Raw genomic sequence first — 7139 nt, 5'->3', positions numbered from 1 at the left:
CCATTTCAAATTCAAAATTTAAGATCTAGCAAACAATAAAAGTTTTCAAAAGTCAAGTCTAAAATGTTCGAAGTGTAGCAAATAAATCATACACAATTAAGGTAATGAATCCAAATTAACATAAATGCACTAGACAAAACAAAACAGTAGCAAAACAATTAGTTAAATGTCTTTTACAATAAATAAAATATTAGACTATTTTATTTAGTTGTCCAAACTTATGTGGCAGTAGCCTATTTATTAACACTAAATTAGGGACTGTTTTAAAAAGTTTATAATGCTAAAATAAAAGATAAACTAAAACAAAACAGTAAAAGTAAAATAAAAAAAGGAAAGAAAAAGGAAATAACAAAAAAAAGAGTAAAGAGAGAACCCCCCCCCAACCGGGCCATGGCCCAGCTGGCCTTTGGGCCAGCCAGGCCGGCCCGACCGGTGCCTACAGCCTCGCTGGGGCGGTCAAACCCTACCGACCCCCACTCCTTCCCCGATCCCCACTTCTTCCCCCCACGCTCTCCTCTCCCTCTCTGGATCTCGGGGGCGCCCGACGCGCCCGCGCCCTATGAACCGCCGCTTTCGCCCCGCGACCCCTCCCTCCGTCCTTGCGCCGTCGTCCTCGCCCGGGACCTCGCCGGACCGCCCCACCGCGCCCCCGACGCCGGCGCCCGTACCCGGTGTCGTCCCGCCCAGACAAGGTCGCTCCCGTCCTCGCCCGGAGCCGTCGTCGACCACCACCCGCCGCCCGTCCTCGTCCTCCTCCTCGACTGGCCTCCTCGCACCTCGTCGCCCCCTCTCCCCGTCAACGACGGTGAGGCCCGGCCCCGTTCACCTCTGCCCCCTCTCTGCCCTCGCACACGCGACCACTGCGCGCCGCCACCCCTCCGTCCTGGTCGCGCCCAGGACCACCACGGCCGCGTCGACGCCCACCGGTGCCGCGGCCCGCCGCTGCGCTGCTCTTCCCGCCGCAGCCTCCCTGCTCACCCGGACACGCCCGCCGCTCCCGCTCGCTGCTGCTGCCTCTGCCGCTCCTCTGCTGTTGCTAGCGCCGCCGCCACTACCTCCCGCTCCTCGCGGCCACCTTTGCCGCCTAGCCTCGCCGTGCGGCCCTGCTCCGGCTATGGTCACGGCTGCCGGCGCCAGGCCGCGCCCCCCTTTGCTTGCTACCCCGTAGCGCCCTGCCGGGCGGGCACGCGCTCGTCGCCCGGCTCCGCCCGTAGCCGTATTTGCTGTCCGTCGCCCACTATGGCCTCCTGGCCAAATGACAAACGGGGCCCACGCCCAAAATAAAATTAAAATAATATATAACTAATACTACCTCTCTCTCAGTTTATAGGGCATGCGCGTATTCCTAGGTCGTCAATTTGACCAACCTAATACAAGTCATATATTACAAAAAATATACCAACATAAACTTTGGAGTTTCTACTTTCACACTACAAGAAATATGTCAACTTGTGACCTTCTGTTAGTGACCCTGGAAGAATTGGCCATAGATCTATGACCATTTCAGACCAATTGGTCAAAAGTTGTTCGGGGGGCTCCAAAACCTAAACTATAACGACCATTTTGGTCAGAAAGGTCGTAATTTCCTTACACGAAATGGTCATAAAGCAGATATCACTGGTCTGCTACCTTATTTCTAGCTGACCATGACCAATATAGATGGTCATAACCTTGTAAATTGTGGTGGGTTGCTATGACTAGGCGCCACCTCATCAGTTTTGCCTATGTGTCATGTCCATGTGGCAGTTTTTGCCCTAGGTTGTGAAGCAACCTATATTTCTGTCATTCCCAAAATTCCCAAAAAAATGTCATAAATTCTTTGGGTCATATCTTCATCAAATATGTAAAAATCCTTCCTTGCCTAGTTCAAAACTAATTTAAAAATATTCATTTTCCTGTTCTGTTCACGATAGCACTTTATGAAGGAAGTGCTATTTATATATTCTTTATTGCCCTCGGAATTTTGGGGCACTCTTTCCTATCCAAATCATTACCGCATGACAAAATTCAGCTCCACTTGCCTAGCAAATCTTCCTCGGCAAATTTCCAAAGTTTTTGTCCACCTAGAAGCATTGTGAAGGAAGTACCTTTTTTATATATCCAAATGACATGAAATTTATACAGTTTCTTCATATGCCCAAATTATCACCCTCCTCCAAATTACAGCTCAGGCAAATTATCTATGTGAGCCCAGGTTCAATTTATATTTTATGGCCAAATTGGCACATTGGAAAGCAAGTGTTATCTAGACCCCTCCTATTAACCTCAAACTCTTTGGGCACTCTTCCATACCCAAATCATTGCCACATGATAATATTCAGCTCCATTTTCCTAGTCAATCTTTCTCAGGAAATTTTCAAAGTTTCTACTTTGAGAGAAGCTTTGTGAAGTAAGTATTAGCTAGGCTTACCCAAATGATCTGAAAATCTACCAAGGCATAACCATAACTATGTAACTTACCTACACCAAATTTGAGCTCATTTCATTCATCCAATTTCTCTCACTAGTTTTCCCAAGTTTCTGTCCATAGAAGAGCCTTGTGAAGGAAGTACCACTTTGGCATGTCCAAATGGTATCAATTTTCTACGGTGCTTTCCAATGCCTAAATAACCATCCCCCACCAGATTTCAGCTCAATCCATTCATTATTTTGAGCCCAGCTTCAACATTCATATTTCTGTCCAGTGTGGTACTTTTCAAAGCAAGTACAACCTAGGATCCTCCTTTTGATCTGAAAATTTGCGAAGACATTCTTCTTAGTAGATGATCATCCTCAGCAAAAACTCACGCGCATTGGCCATGTGCATTTCCCGTACCGCTAATCAAACACTTGGCTGCTAATTCATGTTTGAGCATCGATCGGTCTCCTCGTGAGAATCTTATGTTGTAATTTTCTTCCTAGAACCTACCTGGGGAGTGCCCAACCCACTAGACATGCCTAGGCTGCCCAGAACACATGGCAACGCCACGGTCACGCCGTGAGCACACGTCGGGCATGCGAGTTTACGCGCTCTAGAGTTGGGGGCCTTGGCCACCGCCCAAACTCGATGTATCGCCATAAAACCATGTATTTATGATTAGATAGGTACTTATGTAACTATAAATGATTTTTGGAAAAAATAAATAGTAAACTATGAGGCAGCTGTAGTTCAAATTTGACCCACTTCCTACTGAATCGGCAGGAATTTGTCTTTTTCACAAGAGGTGGATCAAAACTTTTGACGCCCAACAATTTTTTCAATTGTGCATTAAATATGGCCTAGTATTTTATAAAAATGATTTGGTCCAATTTTGCAACAATTATTTGGGAGGTCCTTCACAAAAAAACCTCCTTTTGGGCACTCGAAAAATGGAAAATGGTTTTTTCGTCCAAAGAAAATGAAAACTTCCTTAGGCAACATTGTTTTCCATTCCAATATGCACCCTTGTGCACAATATGAGATCATTTGAACAAACTATGCCACGAATGTGGCCATAAGATTGATCATTTGGCTTGAAAGCCATTGAGCTCCATACGTGATAGCTTGTTTCTGAGAACACTTTTTTTTAAAATAATTGCCGTATTACAAGTTTGTTATTTTTTCTGGGAACTTGGCCACATGTAATGACACAATGCGAAGGTTTCCAAAATTTGTGATTTTTTTTGAATTTTTTATGCCCGTTTCAAAATGCGGGAATGACCGTTCCTAGCTAGTGGTTGAATCTTGGAATTTTTTTGGTATTTCTCTGATTAAATAGATACTTACGTACCTATAAATGATTTTTGGAAAAAATAAAGAGCAAACTACAAGGTAGCTGCAGTACAAATTTGACCCGCTTTCAACTAAATCGGTGGAAATTTGTCTTTTTCACGAGAGGTGGATCAAAACTTTTTGCACCCAACCATTTGGTCAATTGTGCATTAAATATGCCCTAGTATTTTATAAAAATGATTTGGTACAATTTTGCAACAATTATTTGGAAGGTCCTTCACAAAAAAACCTCCTTTTAGGCACTCGAAAAATGAAAAATGAATTTTTCGTCCAAAGAAAATAAAAACTTCCTTAGGCAACATTGTTTGCCATTCCAATATGCACCCTTGTGCACAATATAAGATCATTTGAACAAACTATGCCATGAATGTGGCCATGAGATTGATCATTTGGCTTGAAAGTCATTGATCTCCATACGTGATAGCTCGTTTCTGAGGACACTTTTTTAAAATAATTGCCGTATTACAAGTTTATTATTTTTCCTGGGAACTTGGCCACATATAATGACACAATGCGAAGGTTTCCCAATTTTTTGATTTTTGAATTTTTTATGCCCGTTTCAAAATGCGGTCAAAACGGCGGGAATGACCGTTCCTAGATAGTGGTTGAATCTTGGAATTTTTTTGGTGTTTCTCTGATTAAATAGATACTTACGTACCTAGAAATTATTTTTGGAAAAAATAAATAGCAAACTACAAGGCAGCTACAGTTCAAATCTGACCCGCTTCTAGCTGAATCGGCGGAAATTTGTCTTTTTCATGAGAGGTGACTCAATACTTTTTACACCCAACCATTTAGTCAATTGTGCATTAAATATGTCCTAGTATTTTAGAAAAATGATTTGGTCCAATTTTGCAACAATTATTTGGGAGGTCCTTCACAAAAAAACCTCCTTTTAGGCACTCGAAAAATGATTAAATATAGCTAGAAAGATCCGAAATGCATACAAATTGGTGCTCATCCATAAAATGTGGTATAAATCTAGTGAAAATTTGTGTGGTGCCCTTTTGCAAAATATTTTTGATAGCTGCTTCACAAAATCACTCTATTTTTAGCACTTGGAAACTATTTTAAATCACAGACTTTTCGAACCAATCAGGACTGTTCTCATGGATCACCCCCTTAGCCAATCTGGACCATCCACACTTGGCGAATCCAACGTCTCTCACTTGGTCTCAGCAGCCCAAACAAAACCCTAGCAATCCCCGTCCGCCTCTCTCTCCCCCTATCCCCGAGAACACACCTGCCGCCGCCTCTCTCTCCCCGATCCAAAATCCAGATCGACGACGACGTCCCTCCGTCGCCGCCTCTCTCTCCCTCTCCCCCCGATCCGGAATCCAGATCGATGACGACGTCCCTCCGTCGTCGGCCCCTCTTTCCCCATCCCAGTCGTAGCGCTCACCATCCCGCCCCCACCCTGCCAAACTTCCTCCTCCTCCTCTCCCGATTCCCCAACCCAAGCCCCAGCCTCGCCGCCGACCAACTCCTCTCCCCCAACCCCGCCGCCGCCGTCCTCCTCTTCTCCAACCCCGGGCTCTCTCGCATCGGCACACCGTTGCTGCCTCCACCCTCTCCCCTTCCCAAGCTGCTCAGGCGGCACCCAGATCCACCACCGCCGTCCTCTACAACCACGCCCGCGCAGCGGCGGATGAAGGAGGAGTTAGGGGCAGAGCGGCGGGGCCCTTCCTCTGCCTCCGTGGTCCATGGCTTCTACGTGCCATTCCTCCGCCTCTACCTCGCCGGCTCTCGCAGCCTCGGTCGCCGTCGCGTTCGCCACGGACCAGAGGAACGACACCTGCGGCACCGGGGGACCCTTCTTCACTGCGCCGGTGCAGGACCTCCGCCCCGGTGACCACTTCGAGATCCAGTGGAGGAAGAACAAGGATTTCCCCTACGGTATGTATGCATTCTTGCTCTTTTTAATGGCTGCGCCATTGCGAAATTCCATCGGTGTAGAGTTCGGCACTTGGTAACGGATGATTTCTTGTGATGGATCACAGACTGGTGATACGGCGTCGTGGGTCACCTGGAGCCATGCAACGTGAACGAGCATCTCTGCCGCTGCCATGAAGACGGCAATTCATCCTCTAGTTGCATGTTTTTTGAGCCTCAGGGAAGATAAGAAGCATGTGAAATATATTCAAAGATTCGTTATCCCAGAGAAGCAAGAATAGGCTTTTTATGTGAACGATGTTGTACAGCTTTACCAAGTCTTCAGTTTGCACCATGCTGCTGCCGCATCCTAGACTTGTAGATATCTGTCGCTTTATGATCTATGATAAGTTCACTTGTGTAAGAATAAGGCAGCATTTAAGCAACGGGTAGCAGTATCAACAAAACTGAGTATTCTGTTCGTTTTCGTGTGTGCTTGACTGCTTGTGTATTGGTATAGGTGAGGAAGAACCGGCTGACGATGGGCAAGGGCATGGGGTACCTGGAGGCCAAGCACCACCTGCTGCTGAGCTACTGCCAGGGCCTCGTCTACTACCTGCTATGCAAGGCCAATGGGTTGTCTGTCGATGGCCACCCTATTGCGCGCAGCCTTGTCGAGATCAGGCTGTTTCTTGAGAAGGTGTGTGCGTGTGCCCTCGGGTGTTGTTGATTGCTAAGTTGCCAGTCTCCATTTTTGCAGCTGTCTAATAGTAGATTGTCTTATGTTGAATTATCTGTGCTAGATTCGCCCAATAGACAAGAAGATGGAGTACCAGATCCAGAAGCTCACCAATGCCGCAGATGGTGCGGCAGCCCAGGATAAGGCGCCAGGCGCCAAGGTTAATGGGAAGGGCGGGCAACAAGGTGAGGGCGACCTGTTGGGGTACCGGCCAAACCCGGATATGTTGGATATCAAAGTTGCTCCTAAATGACACGTGAAATTCTCACTTACTAACTGATGTTTTCTCTTATATGTGTTAAGGTGATAATGTTCCGACTATTTATCACTCTCTTCACACAAACACACACACTAATCAGTTACCATCAAAATTTGTGCATTGAATTTACCAGCTTTTTTAGTCCAAACTTTAATCAATAAATCTTATATATATTTGTATGACATCAAATCTACCCATCCTTACTGAGGTGTTCTCTGTAATATAGTTGTCAATTGGATGAGAAATCAATATTTCTAGTGCAGTGTCTTGTAGAATCTAATTAAGTTGGTTACTTAACAACTTCTATTGAATTAGAGATTATTACTCCATAACTTGGTTTATATGCCTGGTTTCAAGTGAACTTATCATAGCTTATATTGTTGCTTTTGTGGATACTACTACCAGTTGCTTAAATGCTGCCTTAACTTGTTAGCATGTTCATGTGAATTGGCTAACTACTGCCTGTTAATTACTACTACTCACTGCTGCTGTATTCTATTAGCACAAACTCTGCTGCC

General features: G+C 45.5%; 1 pseudogene; it reads left to right on the top strand.

The window, feature by feature from the left end:
* Nucleotides 1-5454: 5454 nt before the first annotated feature.
* On the top strand, nucleotides 5455-6506 carry LOC125506626 (annotated as a pseudogene).
* Nucleotides 6507-7139: the final 633 nt, after the last annotated feature.

The sequence above is a fragment of the Triticum urartu genome, chromosome 5, assembly GCF_003073215.2.
Source record: "Triticum urartu cultivar G1812 chromosome 5, Tu2.1, whole genome shotgun sequence".
NCBI lineage: Eukaryota > Viridiplantae > Streptophyta > Magnoliopsida > Poales > Poaceae > Triticum > Triticum urartu.
Note: the sequence above shows the minus strand (reverse complement) of the source record. Positions and strands in the feature narration are given on the sequence as shown.